Here is an 18,162-nt window from a genome sequence, read left to right as displayed (position 1 = left end):
ACCTGTGTACTGGGGCCACAGAGAAGACAGTTGCTACCCTCACCTAAGCTCATAATAAAAAAAAAAGACTTTATTTTTTTATTTTTAGAGAGAGGGGAAGGGAGGGAGAAAGAGGGAGAGAAACATCCATGTGTGGTTGTCTCTCACGCGCCCCCCTATTGGGGACCTGTCCCACAAGCCAGGCATGTGTCCTGACTGGGAGTCAAACTGGTGACTCTGGTTCACAGGATGCCACTCAATCCAGTGAGCTACACCAGCCGGGGCATAAGCTCATAATTTTGTAAAAAGATTTTATTTATTTTTAGAGAGAGGAAGGGAGGGAGAAGGAGATAAACATCAATGTGTGGTTGCCTCTTGCACACCCCCTACTGGGGACCTGGGCTACAACCCAGGCATGTGCCCTGACTGGGAATCGAACCAGTGACCTTTCAGTTTGCAGGCTGCTACTCAGTCCACTGAGCCACACCAGCCAGGGTGACAACTCCTATGAAAATTTTTTACATCACTCTCCCTCCTGGCAATGTCCCCACACTTTTCACTTCCCCCACAAGCAGGCATCTCCTAAACTCTAAGGGACCCCATGAGACTTGCAACCAGGGGAGCAATGGGCAGCGGTAGCTCCTTCCAGGCTAACTCCCTGACCCTGTCTCCAAGGTCCCCTCCTGTCTCACTTCCCAGCGAGCTAAAACAGCCCCACCTTGGCTGACTTCTTTCCTCTGACGTTTGCAGGGAACCCAGGCAGAGCGCTGCTTAGGCTCGCTCCTGGTGCTGCCTCCGTCCCAGGCCCTTCCACATCTCACTGTCCCCAGCTTTAATAAACGTGCTCTCGAAGTAAAAGTTCTCTGCAGGTTTGGGCGTTTCTCATCTCAGCACCTACAGGGGCAGGTGCTGGAGGACGCGCTGGGCTCAGCCTGTTCTCAGGCCCAGCAGAGGAGGCCCCAGCCCACCTCCATGCCAGAATTTCTCTTCCCCCTTCCCCCTTCTCTCCCTCCCTCCTGTTCTAGATACTAAGGGGTCGGGAGTAGACTTGGGCCCAGTCCACACCTGTCCAGCCCAGAGCTACTCAGCCCCAAAGCCTTATATGTTCTCCCTCACCCTCCTTATTCTATCCAGTTGGCAAACTTGAGGCCTGGGCTGGCCTGGGGGGTCATGGTCATGGGCTGGATGTGATGGTGACAAGGCTGGGAGGGGACCAGGATTGGAATGAAGGGACATGAGCTAAGACCGGAGACATGGACTGGGATGGAGGGACACAGGTGTGGATAAAGGACATGAGCTTGATAGGGGCACAGGCTGGCATGAAGGGCAGGTGGGAGTAGTGGGGACACAAGGGCGAGGTAGCCTGGGCCCTGGATGACAGGTCAGGGAGTGCGGCGCTGACTCAGGGAATAGTCCGGGGGTGCTGGGGCCAGGCCCCCCAGAGACACTTCGGGCCTGCAGCAGGAAAAGCAGCTTTAGGCAGAACCCGGGGTTCTCCTGGCCTGGGATCTGACTTGGGGGAGCCTGGCCTCTGACTTGGGCGGGCCAGGGGGTGCAGAGAGTGCCCCTCCCCCAAAGGATCAGCACCAAATTCTTGGCTTTTACCGCAGCGTCTAGCCCAGGCTAATTACAGGGCTGTTGCCAAGCCTGGCTATAAAAGGGTGGATGAACCCGCCCAGGGACCTGGGAGAGCTCTGCTTAAGTGGCCTGGGGTCCCCCAACTGGCCCCTGAGAGACTGGTATTGGCCAGGGGCACACTTCACTTCACACCCAGTCACATAACCTCACAACCTTCCAACCCCAGGCAGTCAATCAAACTCACTGCTGGGGCAGTGGGGGGGAGGCGAGGAGAAGACAGCCCTGAAGGGGCCTCAGAAAGGAAGGCAGGGGCTTTGTTTACACAGCTGAAGTGGAAGGGGCCTCGCCAGGCCCGAGGGAGCAGCCCAGGCGCCTCAGGCTCACAGTCCACCTCCACCGCCCACACTGCGGGCAGGAACGCTGACACACCCCCTCCCCACTTCTACATACACTCACACATGCATGTTCAACGCACTTCAAAGCCACACTCACCCATCACAGGCATCAGGCACACACAGGAATGTCACAGCATCTAGCACACTCAGTAGAGGGGCTCGTAGGCACCCCAAACCACACCTGCACCCAGAGTCACACAGGATGATGATGCACTTAGGAGCTGGCATCTGACAGATGACAGCCACCAACACAGAGCATGTTCACAGTCCCACCTAAACGCACAGTGTTTGTGTCAGAAGAGCAGCAGCCAGACCTAGTGGGCAAAGTCTGGAGTCCAGGGAAGTCTAGGGGAAGGAGGAGGCGGGTGTGGGGCAGAACAGTACCGCCTCCACGCCCCCTGGGAACCGACAGGTCATGTCAACAGCCACATGGAACACAAAAACAACTCCTAGGGTGCCAAGGACGTACCCAGACACAGTTACTAACACAGGGTGAGTCAGGGGCTCCTCACTCACACCCACACGTAAGCAGAGACGGGGCCACACCAGGTGGTAGTTAAACACCATGCCCGCCAGGTCCTCCCAGGCCCCTGCAGGCCCCTCCCACCCCTGCCCTGTGCTGGTGGAGGGGGAGACCATGAAAGGGGCTGAGCTTGGGACCAGGGAGAGCCCCTTTCCATACCACAGACATGCCTGCACACACACAGACACATACACTCTGGGCCTGGGGAGGGGACCCAGGGAGAGATCGAGAGCGCTGGCCTACTCCACGTGGGGCCACGTCCCCACGTCTCCCTCTCTGGGCAGCAGCATGGCCCATTCTGAGCAGCGGCCAACAGCGCCCCTCCCACCCCCCGCCCCAGGCTCTGGTATGCAGCCCAGAATAAAAGGACCATTTGGCTGGGCCTGTGAACAGGGCTGTCAGGAAAGGATTTTGGAGAGATGAGAGGCTTGAGGGATGGTTGGCAGCTTGCCGTCTGTGTGGGTGTTGACTGGGGGGACCAGGAGCATAGACAGGCCCCTCAGAGGGATGGCATGACCAAAAGGTCAGAGGCTGTTATGTTTAGGTTTCATAATACAAGCAGTCACAAAAACATTCACACTCTCAACAGAGCACACCCTTTTCACACAGGGTGCCTTTATGCACTCCCACACCCTCCTGGGAGTCAGTCTGTGGTCTCTGAGCCGCCCTGCAGGCACCCTTCCCACAGGATCTATGTGCAGGGCGCCCTCTTGAGTTTCTCTCACACATCTGCGCTCGGACTGAGGGGCTGCCGGTTGTGGGTGCCCACAGTGAGTACCCATGGCAAGTGGACCTCTTCTTCTCGGACAGGTGGCTGGGCAGCTGGGAGCACCTTCACAGCCCTGTGTTTTCTGAGCCTGGGGAGGGCGGGGTAGCCAGGAAGACTGGTGGCCCTGGGGGCTCAAAAGAGGCCAGATCTCTCTCTTTTTTTAGAGATGGATTCTTTTCTTTCCTTCCTTCCTCCCTCCCTCCTTCCTTCCTTTCTTTCCTTTCTTTTTCTTTCTTCTCACCCGATGACATTTTTTCATTGCTAGAGAGAGAAACATCCATGTGAGAGAAACATCAGTTGGTTGCTTCTCATTCACACCCCAACCAGGGATCAAACCTGCAACCCGGGCATATTTCCTGATCTGGGATTGAACCCACACCCCTTCGGTTACAGGATGATGCCAAACAACTGAGCCACACTGTTAGGGCCAGACCAGTTCTCTTTTAGCCAAAAGCACTTAAGCAGAGGCCTGAGTTCATGGCCACCATGAACAGATCAATGTTGTTGTTACAAGTGCTGGTGAGGAAGTGGAGAAAAGGGAACCCTAGTGCACTGTTAGTGAACATGTAGACTGGTGCAGCCACTGTGGAAAACAGTATGGAGTTTCCTCAAAAAATTAAAAATAGAAATGTCTCTCCCTGGCTGGTGTAGCTCAGTGGATTGAGCTCAGGTCTGTGAACCAAGGGTTGCAGGTTTGATTCCCAGACAGGGTACATGCCTGGGCTGCAGGCCAGGTTCCCAGTGGGGGGCATGCAAGAGGCAACCACACATTGATGTTTCTCTCCCTGTCTCCTCCCTTCCCTTCCACTCTCTCTAAAAATAAGTAAATAAAACTTAAAAAAAAATAGAACTGTCTTGCCCTGACCAGTGTGGCTCAGTGGGTTGGACATCATACCACGAAGCGAAAGGTCACCAGTCCATCCCTGGTTAGGACACAAGCCTAGGTTGCAGGTTTGGTCCCTGGCTGGGGTACATGCAAGAGGCAATGTTTGACTTTGGCCAAGATGGAGGCGTAGGTAGACACACTGTGTCTCCTCGCACAACCAAAAGAAGGACAACAAATTTAAAAACAAAAACAACCAGAACAGACAGAAAATCGAACTGTATGGAAGTCTGACAACCAAGGAGTTAAAGAAGAAACATTCATCCAGACCCATGGGAAGGGGAGAGACAGGCAGCCAGGTGAAGAAGACTCTCAGATTGTGGACCGTGTGGTCCCACATTGTGCGCAGATAAACCGGGAGGAACAACTGGGGAGCGAGACAGACCGCACAACCCAGGGTCCCAGCGCAGGGAAATAAAGCCTCAAACCTCTGATTGAAAACACCTGTGGGGGGTGAGGCAGCAGCAGGAGAAACTCCCAGACTCACAGGAGAGTTCCTTGGAGAGACCCACAGGGTCCTAGATTGTACACAAGTCCACCCACTGGGAACCAGCACCAGAAGGGCCTACTTTGCTTGTGGGAAGTGGGGGAAGTGACTGAAACCAGGCACAGAGCAGAGCAAGCGCCACTGTTCCCTCTCAGACCCCTGCCCCACATACAGCACAACATCCCAGCGACATGGGTTGCCCTGCCCTGTTGAGCATCTAAGGCTCTGCCCCTCACTACGTAACAGGCACATCAAGACAAAAAAAAATGGCCCAAATGAAAGAACGTATCAAAGCTCCAGAAAAAAATAACTAAGCAACAAAGATAGCTAACATATCAGATGCACAGTTCAAAACACTGGTAATCAGGATGCTCACAGAATTGGTTGAATTTGGTCACAAATTAGATGAAAAAATGAAAGGCATGCTAAGTGAAATAAAGGAAAATGTACAGGGAACCAATAGTGATAAGAAGGAAACTGGGACTCAAATCAATGGAGTGGACCAGAAGGAAGAAAGAAACATCCAGCCAGAAAAGAATAAAGAAACAAGAATTCAAAAAGATGAGGAGAGGCTTAGGAACCTCCAGGACATCTTTAAATGTTCCAACATCCGAATTATAGGGGTACCAGAAGGAGAAGAGGAAGAGCAACAAGTAGAAAAGTTATTTGAACAAATAATAAAGGAAAACTTCCCCAATCTGGCAAAGGAAATAGACTTCCAGGAAGTCCAGGAAGCTCAGAGAGTCCCAAAGGTGGACCCAAGGAGGAACACATCAAGGCACATCATAATTACATTACCCAAGATTAAAACAAAAAAGAGAATCCTAGAAGCAGCAAGAGATAAGGAGACAGTAACCTACAAAGGAGTTCCCATCAGACTGTCAGCTGATTTCTCAAAAGAGACCTTGCAGGCAAGAAGGGGCTGGAAAGAAGTATTCCAAGTCATGAAAGGCAAGGACCTACATCCAAGATTACTCTATCCAGCAAAGCTTTCATTTAGAATGGAAGAGCAGATAAATTGCTTCTCAGATAAGGTCAAGTTAGAGGAATTCATTATCACTAAGCCCTTATTTTATGAAATGTTAAAGGGATTTATCTAAGAAAAAGAAGATAAAAAATATGAACAGTAAAATGGCAACAAACTCACAACTACAACAACTGAACCTAAAACAAAAAAGCGAACTAAGCAAATAACTAGAACAGGAACAGAACCACAGAAATGGAGATCACATGGAGGGTTATCAACAGGGGAGTGGGAGGGGGAGAGGGGGGAAAAGGTACAGAGAATAAGTACCATAGATAGTAGGTAGAAAATAAAAAGGGGGAGGGTAAGAATAATATAGGAAATGTAGAAGCCAAAGAACTTATATGCACGACCCATGGACATGAACTAAAGGGGCGGAATGTGGGTAGGAGGTGGTATGCAGGGTGGAGGGGAGTGAAGGGGGGAAATGGGACAACTGTAATAGCATAATCAATAAAATATATTTTTAAAAAGATTTAATTTATTTAGTGTTTAGAGACATGGGAAAGGAGGGAGAGAGGGAAGCATTGATGTGAGAAACATTGCCTCTTCTTGTTTGTTTTTATTTTTTAATGTTTTATTGATTATGCTGTTCCCTGTACATTTTCCTTTATTTCACTTGGCATAACCTTCATATTTTCATCTAATTTGCAACCAATTCAACCAATTCTGTGAGCATCCTGATTACCAGTGTTTTGAACTGTGCATCTGATATGTTAGCTATCTCTTTGTTGCTTAGTTATATTTTTTCTGGAGCTTTGATCTGTTCTTTCATTTGGGCCTTTTTTTTTTGTCTTGATGTGCCTATTATGTAGCGAGGGGCAGAGCCTTAGATGCTCAACAGGGCAGGGCAACCCACGTCGCTGGGATGTTGTGCTGTATGTGGGGCAGGGGTCTGAGAGGGAACAGTGGTGCTTGCTCTGCTCTGTGCCTGGTTTCAGTCACTTCCCCCACTTCCCACAAGCAAAGTGGGCCCTTCTGGTGCTGGTTCCCAGTGGGTGGACTTGTGTACAATCTAGGACCCTGTGGGTCTCTCCAAGGAACTCTCCTGTGAGTCTGGGAGTTTCTCCTGCTGCTGCCTCACCCCCCACAGGTGTTTTCAATCAGAGGTTTGAGGCTTTATTTCTCTGGGATGGGGCCCTGGGTTGCGCAGTCCATCCTGCTCCCCAGTTGTTCCTCCTAGTTTATCTGCACGCGAATGTGGAACCGCCCAGTTCGCAATCTGCTGCCTCACTGGGTCCGCCAGCCACCTTGCCCACCCTGGTCATCTAGCTGCCACCTTGCTGAGAGTCCTCTTCACCCGGCTGCTTGTCTCTGCCCCTCCTACCAGTCTGGATGAATGTGTTTTCTTTAACTTCTTTGTTGTTGAACTTCCATACAGTTCAATTTTTTGTCAGTTCTGGTTGTTTTTTGTTTTTAAATTGTTGTTGTCCTTCTTTTGGTTGTGTGAGGAGGCACGGTGTGTCTACCTACACCTCCATCTTGGCTCAAAGTCCTAAGTAAATGAAATCTTTAAAAAAATAAAAATAAAAATGGAACTGCCTTTGACCCAGCAATTCCACTTCTGGGGTTATATCCTAAAATATCTAAAACACCAGTTTGAAAGAACATACACAGCCTTATGTTCATAGCAGCATTATTTACAATAGCTAAGATCTGGAAACAGCCCAAGTACCCATCAGTAGATGAGTGGATAAAAAAGCTGTGGTCTTTTTCTTTAAAAAAAAAAAAAGATTTTATTTATTTATTTTTAGAGAGAGGGGGAAGGGAGGGAGAAAGAAAAAAGAGGGAAACATCAATGTGTGGTTGCCTCTCATGCATCCCCTACTGGGAACCTGGCCTGCAACCCAGGCATGTGCCCTGACTGGGAATCGAACCAGCAACCATTTGGTTTGCAGGTCCACACCCAATCCACTGAGCTACACCAGCCAGGGCAAAAATAGCTGTGGTATTTACACAATGGTATACTACTTGGTCATAAAAAATAAGAAATTCTTACCTTTTGCAACAGCATGGATGGACCTGGAGAATATTCTGCTAAGTGAAACAAGCCAGTAAGAGACAGACAAATACCATATGATCTCTCTCACCCATATGTGAAATCTAATGAACAACACAAACTGAGGAACAAAATAGAAACAGAGGCATGGATGCATGGAACAGACTAACAGCTGTCAAAGGGGAGCGGGGAGAGGGGGATTGGATGAAAAAAGGTGAAGGGATTAGCCAAAGAACATATATACATCGCCCATGGACAGACAGCCGTGGGGTGACAGCCATAGGGAAGGAGGATAGGAGATAGATGAAGGTGAGCCAAGGGGGGAAAATGGGGACATATGTATTAGTGTTAACAATAAAAAACAAAATACAAAATACTTAAGGTTTTTCAATTTATCCAATGTTTTCATGCCCTGGCTGGTATGGCTCAGTGGATTGAGCGCCAGTGAATTCCTGATCAGAGCACAACTCAGCCTGGGTTGCAGGCTGAGTTCCCAGTGGGGGGCGCATGAGAGGCAACTAATAGATGTATCTCTAGTACATCAGATGTTTCCCTCCCTGTAGAGGGGCTCCACCCACAGGGCCCCCTCAGCTGCCATGGGTGAGAATAAATCTACCAAGACATGGTTTGCTTGGGGAGGAAAGGCGTCCAGTCTCTCAAAGGAGAAGGGCCAGGAACCTGTTCCTCAATGGGCTTTTATTGGGTTTAATTTGCATAGGAATACAGGGTGTATATGTAAAGCTCATCATTCATTGTCAGGTAGTAATGATCAAACAATAGATAACATTCAAAGAACTCTGAGGGCTTATTCTGAGTCAGGGTCAGATAGTTAAAGGGCCATAAAACTTTGGGGAACAAACTCATTTCATGTTTGGACCCTCATCATTTAAATTGAGGGTCTTAGCAAAGCAGGTGTCATAGGATTTTATGCATTCTTCCTTAGGCCTGATTGCCCCAGGGAACCTGCCCTTTCCAGCACAGGGCTGCACCCACCTCTGGCATTGTTTCAGGCTTAAGTCAGGTGGGGGAAGTAAAGTAATCAAGAGATTAGGAGACTTCCTGCAGACAGAATGAGGACTCAGGCTATGTCAAAGCCAAGAGGCGAGGGTCCATCACCCCCTTTTTCTATAGTCCCCCAAATCCTTCCCTTAAGGCCCTTTCGTGACTGTGCCTGTCTTAGGTCATCCCTCCCTTGAGGAATCTTACCCGTCATTGGCTAACTGGTCATCGCTGGGGGCCAAGCAGGGTGAAGTAAAGGGGGCAGAGGCAGCGCCCCCTACAAGGAAGATTAACTTTGTCTCCTTAGTGGCTTATGGCTCCAAGGTCTCTCACTCAGCCTTAGCCATGGGGGGTTACAGCTTCTGAAACCAGGCAGGGCGGTTCCCAACACCTCCCCCTCTTTCTCCCTTCCTTTCCCTCTAAAAAAATTAATTAATTAAATCTTTTTAAAATTTCACCTAATGTTTTGAAACTGTCTTAAGAAGCACTTTTTAATACTGTGGCTATATAATTCCATTACAATTTTCTCCTTTTTCTTCCTTAAAATAGTTTATTAACTTGAAATTGTAAAACTTGAAAGACTGTTGAACAGGTTTTGTCATTAAATTTGAAATATGCATTCACTATCTAAATAAATAAATAAATAAAATGGGCTGGATTTGCTGCAAGAAGGTGGCAGGAGAAGGAGGTTTTTTCTGACAGCCCAGTCCAGTCTGAACGAGTGCACTGCTTATCCCACCCAAACACTTGGAGGTTCTGCAGGACCCTGGGACTGGGAACCCAGCCCAAGCTCTCTGTCTGCAGGGTGAGCAGCCGGGGTGCCTCTAAGGGTGCCTGTAAGCAGGACTCCATATTATCTCCTTTGTTAGCTTATTAAGCTGTACCTTCATTTGTTCATGGTTCCTCTAGGAGTACAGAGTGCATCTTAACTTGTCATCGTCTCTCTCCTCCAATATCACTCCGCTGTACTCAGGGTGAGCCCTCGCTCCTGTTTCCCACCTCCCGAACTGCATGCGGTTGTTGTCCTGCATTCTGTTTCTAAATGCCCTTTGAATCCCACACACATTATTATTTTTGCTTTAATCCCTCAACTCTCATTTAAAGAGAATTTTAAATAAGGAAAAAAGTCTTTTCTTTACCATTTTTGGTGCTCTGTATTCCTTTGTGTAGATGGAAATTTCCATCTGGTATCATTTTTCTTCTGCTTGAAGCACTTACAAAATTTTCTTAATGTGCAGGTTGGCTGGTGATGAATTCTTACAGCTTTTGAATGTCTGAAAGCATCTTTATTTCATCTTCAGTTTCAAAAGATATCTTCACTGAATTTTAGGTTGACAGTTTTTATCTTCTACTACCTTAAAGACATCTCTCCATGGTCTTGCATTGTTTCTGACGAGAAGTCTGTTCTCTTTTTTCTTTCCATAATGTTTTTACCTCTGGCTGCTCTGAAGATTTTCTCTTTGTCACTGGTGTTCAGCATGCAGTCTTCTTCCTATTTCATGTGCTTAGGGTTTGTTGAGCTTCTTTGTATATGAGTTTATAGTTTTCATCCAAATTAGAAAGTCTTTTTACTGTTATTTCTTCAAAAGCTTTTCCGTCTCCCCTCGCCCACCTTTCTGAGTCTCTACACAGGTACATAGGCTGGTTGGTATTATTCCACAGCTCACGGATTTCCCCTCCTCCTCCTCTTGTCTCTGTGTTGAATTTTGGATAGTTTCCATTGCTAAGTCCTCCAGTTCACCGATTTATCCACACTGTCTAATCTGCTTTCATTTCCATTCTGTACATTTTCATCTCAAACATTGTCATTTCATCTCTAGAAGTTCAATTGGGGTCTTATTTTATATCTTTCACATCTATTCTTCTCATGTTCCTGTGTTTCTTTATCTTCCTGAATATATGGAACATATTTAATAATAGCTATTTTAAATCCTTTGTTTACTATCCTCTGTGTCATTTCTGGATCTGTTTTTTCTTTTTATTTTTTAAAACTTTTTTAAAAAGATTTTATTTATTTATTTTTAGAGAGGGAAGGGAGGGAGAAAGAGAGAGAGAGAAACATCAATGTGCGGTTGCTGGGGGCCATGGCCTGCAACCCAGCATGTGCCCTGACTGGGAATCAAACCTGCGACACTTTGGTTTGTAGCCCACACTCAATCCACTGAGCTACGCCAGCCAGGGCAAAACTTTTTTTTATTGTTGTTCAAGTACAGTTGACTCGTTTTCCCTCCAAGTTTTTGGGTTGTTTTGTTTTTGTTTTTTAATCTTCACCCAAGGACATGCTTATTGATTTTAGAGCAAAGGGAAGGGAGGGAGGAAGGAGAGAGAGAAACATCAATGTGAGAGAGAAACGTCTTTAGGTTGCCTCTCACACACCCCAACTGGGGACCAAACCTGCAACCTAGACATGTGCCCTGACTGGGAATCAAACCCGCGACCTTACGGTCTACTAGATTATGCTCCAACAAGCCAACCAGGGCTGGACCTGTTTTGATGATTGATTTTTCCCCCCTAATTTTGGGTTATGCTTTCCCTCTTCTTTGCATGTGTGATAATTATCAGTAAGATGCCATGTAACACTAAACAAAAGGAAGGTTCTACTCCCTGCCACCACAAGAGCCAAACCAATGAGGCAGGTGCTGGTGCAAAAGGAAAGAGGCTTTACTCAGACGACACACGACCTGGGAGAGTGGTGGGCTCCCTTCTCAAAGACCATCTCCACCTTCCTGCTCAAGCTCCAGGTTCTCATAAGGATAGGGAGGGGAGGACTTTCTCCCTACCCAATTACCTTTCTAAAACCTTTGACCACTTGGTTTAAGAACCACCCCCTCCCCCATTTTGGCCAATGGGTGAGACTCCTCGGCGCTCCGACTGACTGTTTACAGCAACAGCCAAACATTGTGAATTTTATGTTGTTAGATGCTGAATGTTAAAAAATTGCTTTGAACATTTTTGAGCCTTGTTCAGAGACAGTTAAGTTACTTGAGACCAGATTGATCCTTTTAAGACTTGAACCTTTTCAAAAAAATTTAAAAAAAAAGGCTTGATCCTTTTAAGTGCCAATTGGCAAGACAAAAAACAGCGTTTCACTTCGGGTTAATTTGGTCTGGCCACTGAGACAATGAGCTTCGGAGGACACTGCTTGATGTCCGTGTTTCACCAGCATTCAGTCAGGAGACGGGAACCACATGGCGAGTTGAACAGGAGAAATCTGGTCTACAGAACTATGGACTGCAACAAGAGATTTGCTAGCAAGAAATAAACAGAACTTGGAGAGCCTCTAAGAAGAGCAGATAGCAGGAGCAGCCACCACTTCCAGGGCTGAGACAGCGCTCCCAGGAACAGCCCTCCCCCAGCCGCGCCTGAGAAGCTGCCTGTGCTGCATAAGCTGAGCCAGGAGAGAGCACACCAGAGCCCAGCAGGAAAACCCCTTCCTCCTGCCATGCCTCTCCAGCCACCTCCACTGACAAAACTCAACGTTGTGCCCACCGGCAAAGGAAAAGTATTTAAAGGATTCATCTCCATTTTCACAGAGCAGGCAATGAAGAATCAATTTAGTGCTGAGAAGAAATCAATTAATAACTGGCACAAAATAATGACTAGTAGGTCTTTCCATGCCAGCTGTGGGAACACAGAGTATCGCTGTCCCTGGCTGAGCCCTGAGGGTTGCCTCCTGCTTTCCTGTGGCTCTTTCCCGACATGCACACACTTCTCAGCACACAGCTGAAGACTTGAGGGGCATGCTCTGCAGATACCCAGAGTTCCCTCTCTGTGCTGCTCTCCCCTCCCCAGTGACCTGCCTGGTGAACTGTCCACCTTGGCCACTCCCCTCACCCCCCACCCCCCACCCTCTCCCCTGCACCCCAGGCTCCTAGCTTCCTCCCCTCAACACTAGGAGATCCAGGGGCTCTCAGCCTGGTGTCCTTCTCTGCACTGCATCCTGAAAATCTTCTTCAGGCAACAGCCTTGGGCAGTCACAGAGCTCACTCCGTGTGTTTCCTCTCTCTCAGGGATCCCTGCCTGTTGCCCATGTGCAAATATCATAGTTTCATATAGTCTGTTTTTTTAGTTGTTTGATTCAGTAGGATAGAGGATGGTCCCTGTTACTCCATCACAGCCAGAACCAGAAGTTGGTCTATGATTTTGGAAGAGACTTCCCTGCAAACCTGACACGTTGGCATTTCAGAAAGCCCTTATTGGGTCTTCTTCGGTCCTTTACCTAACCTTCGTCAGCTGCAGTAACTAGCACAAGCATTCCTGTATGTCACATCCATAATATCCCTTGGTTCTAAAGGGGAGGCTTTATGTTGAAATGTATAAGCCATCCCCTTTAATTGTATGTAATTTTGTTTTATCACAGTAATGTATTATGTAGTTTAAGAAGTCAGATAAGACCAAACAGCTTTTGTGAAAAATGACAGCCCCTGCCACAGCCCTCCCCAACTCCCCATCCACCCTGGTTCGCAGGGGCACCCACCCTCAGACTTTCTAGTTGCTTCTTCTGATATTGTCCTTCCTATTTCTAAATGATCTTATTTCACTGGCACTGCTGTTTTTACCTTTTTTTTTCTTTTTAATTTTAGACTTTATCTATTGCTGTCTTCCAATGACAGGTGAGGATTTAGTTCTCCCTGTCCTGCCTCTCAATGCATGAACACACTCTTCACTCTATGTTCCTAGTACAGTTAAATACAAAAGTTTAAATCAATGCTTAACATTCAGACTGTTAAGAAACTGTTAGTGTCGCAGGTTCGATTCCCAGTCAGGGCACATGCCTGGGTTGCAGGCCATAACCCCCAGAAACCACACATTGATGTTTCTCTCTCTCTCTCTCTCTATCTCCCTCCCTTCCCTCTCTAAAAATAAATAAATAAAATCGTTTTAAAAATCATATTAAAAAAAAGAAACTGTTAACAATTATTCACAATTGAGTCATATAATATAGTATGATCCATTCTATTTCTTCAAAAACTTACTTATTTTTTTAAAGATTTTATTTATTTATTTATTTATAGAGAGAAGTGAAGGGAGGGAGAGAAACATCAATGTGTGGTTGCCTCTCATGTGTCCCTTACTGGGAGCCTGGCCTGCAACCCAGGCTTGTGCCCTGACTGGGAATTGAACGCAATCATTTGCTTTGCAGGCCCACACCCAATCCACTGAGCTACAGCAGCCAGGGCTATTTACTTACTTATTTTAGAGAGGGAGAAAGAGTAGAAGAGAAACATCAATGTGTGGTTGCTTCTAGTACACCCTCTACTGGGGACTTGGCCCACAACTCAGGCATGTGCCCTGACTAGGAATTGAACCAGTGACCCTTTGATTCACAGGCCAGCAATCAACCACTGAGCCACACCAGCCAGGGATCTTCAAAAACTTTCTATTTTCCTTGTAGTTAATAATTATCTGGAAAGGCCAACAACTCAGTAGAGAAATGGCCTAAGAACACGAACATTTCACAGAAAAGAAACACGCATTGCTTTTTAATTTTTAAAAAATGCTCAATCTCACACAAAAGACAAATGAAAATTAAAACTACATTAAGCCACAGCTGATGTGGCTCAGTGGATTAAGTACCAGCCTGTCAACCAAAAGGTCGCCAGTTCGATTCCCAGTCAAGACATGCCTGGGTTGCAGTCCAGGTCCCCAGTATGGGGCATGCGAGGGGCAACCACACATTGATGTTTCTCTCCCTCTCTTTCTCCTTCCCTTCCCCTCCCTCTAAAATAAATAAATAAATAATAAAATAAAATTTAAAAAACTACATTAGGCCTGGCCCTGACCAGCCCTGACTGGCGTGGCTCACTGGTTGGGTGCCATCCCTAGAAGGAAAAGTCACTGGTTCAATTCCCAGTCGGGGCACATGCCTGGGTTGCAGGTCAGTCTCAGTTGGGGCATGTTGTAGAGGAAACCAATCCATGTTTCTTTCTCACACCAATGTTTCTCTCCCTCTCTTTTTGCCCATCTCCCTCTCTCTAAAAATAAATAAATAAAATGTTTTAAAAACTACATTAAGGTAGGATTTTACCCTTATCAGCGAGGCAAAATTCCAAGTTTACAACCCAGTCTGTTGAGGCTTCAGGGAAAAGGCGTTTTCACATATTTTGCCAGTGAGAAGAGGGAGACTTGGAGATATCAGGCAAAGTTGCAAATGAATTTACCCTTTAACCCGGCAATCTCACTTCTGAGAACTTGTCCTGCAGCTGTATCTGCACACATTTGGAATTAGCTTATATACGGTTGTTCTCCGCACAGTGGGGACTAAGCCACTAGACAAAGGAACGAGGAAGTTCTCCGCGGAAAGAGCTCAGGGTACAAGGTAAAGTGGAAACAGCAAAGTGTAGAAAAACATGTATAGAATGCAAGGAAAGTAAGAGAGTATATTCATATTTAATTGTACCTTATTAAAAAACACTGTGAAACAACGGTATGAAATGTAGTTAATACTACTGAACTGTGTACTTACAAATGGTTTTGGCCCCGGCCAGCGTGGCTCGGTTGGTTGGGGTGTTGTCCCCTTCGTTGAAAGGTTGCGGGCACACACCCAGGCGGGTTGGATCCCTGGTCAGGGCGCTGTGGGAGGCTATCAATCAGTGTTTCTCTCTCACATCGATTTTTTTTCTCTCTCTCTCCCCCTTCCTCTCTCTCTGAAAAACAATGATAAAAATGTCCTTGGGTGAGGATTCTTGAAACAAGGTTTCGATGGTAAATCTTATGTTATGCTGTGTGTTTTTAGCACAATTGAAAAAAAACAAACGGAGTCATCCATGAGAAGCTAACCTAATGGTTGCCTGCCTGGGAGGAGATTGGGTGCATGAAGTCAGTCATTTGGCTTTTTATCTCATTTTGATTTTTCAACCATGTGAACCTATTACCTATTCAAAAATGAATTTCAATGTAAAATATCCCTGAGTTCTTTTATTTCTTTATTTTCTTTTTCTTATTGCTAATTTATCCCTAAAACTCTCAGATCAACCCTTCCTCTCAACACCAGGTAGCGCAGAAGTGCCCTTGTCCTTGCAGACGCCCTTCCTGGGGGCTTCATGCCTCTGCCCGAATCTCCCTTGGTTGGTCTTTAGTTTGGGCACAGAGCTGCCGCCTCCGAGCTTCCTTTCATGTACAGTCTGGGAATTCCCTCCCCCCCTTCCTGTGTTAGAGCCTGTTTCCTGGACCCCGCGTTTCATTTTTTGTGGGTGTGTTTACTTCTCCTTTTGTGGACATACTTCCAAGAGCTTTCTGAAAAACATCGCACGGGAAGGAAATGTTTTGTGTCGTTGAATGACTCAAAGTATTCTTTATCCTCGCCCCATTCTTCACTGCTAGTTTGGCTGGGGGTGTCATTTTAGGTTAGAAACATTTTCCCTAGGGATTTTGAGGCCTCCTTATTTCCCAAGGTCGTCTAGCTTCTGCTATCGCTCTTGAGAAATCCAAGACTCAGCTGATGCCTGATCCTTTGTCTAAATGCAAATTTCTATCACTCTCAGTCTAAAATTTCCATTCTTAGAACGTTTCTTGTATCAGTTGCCATTTTCTTCTACCCCCTGCATTATTCCTATTTTCTTGTGATTTCTTTTTCTTTGTGTGCTTTAGCTCTGTCTTTTTCCTATTGGAGGCTCCCCCAAATTCCTGCTGGTCCTTGGCTATCCATTCTTATTCCAGCACAAGGCACAAACGCTGTTGGGTAACTGTATGTACAAGTCGGGTCTGTGATTGCACCACACTGGAAATTCCAGATACTAGCTCTTCAAGACAAAGGCCTATGTCAGTTTTGTTTACAGACAGAGTCTGAGCACCGAGAACATTGTCTGGCCCATAGCAGGTGCTTAACAAATATTTGTGGAAGGACAGGAGGGAGATAAAGATGGAAGGAGTGAAGGATGGAAGGGAGACATACGAGGACATCTAGTGGCTTTCTCATCTTTTCGAAATGTCGGCCTTTTCTCTGGAACCATTCTCCGGGACATTTGCCAGAATAGTCTTCTAATCTTGTTCCTTGTTCAGGAAGTAAGCAGGAAAAGGGGCTGGGGTCTCACCACTGAGCGTGCACATTGTTATTTCTATCCATGTGCTCCCTTTACCTATTTTGTTTGGTTTTCCTGAGGCTGGATCATGCCCTTCCTATTTTACAGTCCTGTTACATGCCTGGCACTGTTCTCTAGAGTAGAGAACGAAGTCCACATTCCATGAAGCTTACAATCTACAGAGTAGAAACAAAATAGATAGACTATATCTTGAAACACACACTAGATATACAGATAACTATGTATATATGTGTATATATGGATATGGGTATGGATATGTGTATATATACATAAATGTCAGGTAGTGACAAGAGCTATGAGGAAAACTAAAGCAAAATAAGCCAATGAAGGGGTACAAGAGCACATGTGTGTGCTTGCTCATACAAGCTTGTATGTGCTACAGTCATCAGACATGACTTCTCGACAGAGCGGACATTTGAATGAGTCAAGTGTATGTCTTGGGGAAGACTTTTCCGTCTAATGTGTGAAGTGCAAATTTCCCGAGGCAGGAGTATAGTTGGGAGGTCAAGGAGGATCAAGAAGGCTAATGACTAGAGAATGGTGAGTAAAAAGAAAATGACGTGAGGTCAGGTGGGGGAGGGAGAGAAGGGCCAGACCCTGTGGGGCCTGGAAGACCACAGTCAGCCCCTGAACTTCACTGGAAATGTGACTGGAAGTTATTGGAAGATTTAGCCAGAGGATATCAAGATAAAATTTACATTAAAAAGGATCTCTTGGCTGCTGTGTAAAAATAGGGTTATAGGGGTATCAGTGGGAGCTAGAAGACCTGAGGGTCCTGCCTCAGTCCAGGTGAGAGGAAGGGCGGCCCAGGTGGTAGAGGTGGAAGTGGACAGCAGGACTTGGGATGAGGCTTGGATGCTGGCTCAGAGAAAGGACAGTCAAGGAACCAGGATGGGTCCTGTTTGTCTGATGGTTTTTGAATCAACCCTATAGCTGAATCTTTGGGTTGGCTGCACAAATTCACTTAGATATCCCCTTAACGCCTCCTCTTCTTCTGTTTGTAGCATCACCGCTCTTTCTGTGCAGCTTTAGATGGTCCTGCCTTTACTCCCGTCTTGGCATCCGGCCAATGCCACATCCCAGCGCCTCTTCCTCTCCAGGGTCTCTCTCAGTCAGCCTTTCTTTCTCTCGCTCACCCTAGCACTTAGCTGAAACCAGTGTAGCACTAAGACTTCCTGCTTTGTTCTTCTTCAGGCCTGCAACACGGACTTCTCTCTAAACTATTAAAATATCCTGGACACCTGTCTTCTGGTTCCAAACTTTTTTTACGTATCAGAATAAACTTTCAAAAGTACCACATGTATAATCATTTCTCAAGACATACCTGTATCAAATCATTGTGTTGTACACCTTAAACTAATACAACGTCACATGAAAATTTAAGGGTCTGCCCTGGCTGGTGTGGCTCAGTGGATTGACTAAAGACTCCCTTCTCCAGGTTTGACTGATTTTCTAGAGGTGTTCACAGAACTCAGAGAAACATT

The sequence above is a fragment of the Phyllostomus hastatus genome, unplaced genomic scaffold, assembly GCF_019186645.2.
Source record: "Phyllostomus hastatus isolate PE091 unplaced genomic scaffold, TTU_PhHast_1.1 phas_scaffold_216, whole genome shotgun sequence".
NCBI lineage: Eukaryota > Metazoa > Chordata > Mammalia > Chiroptera > Phyllostomidae > Phyllostomus > Phyllostomus hastatus.
Note: the sequence above shows the minus strand (reverse complement) of the source record.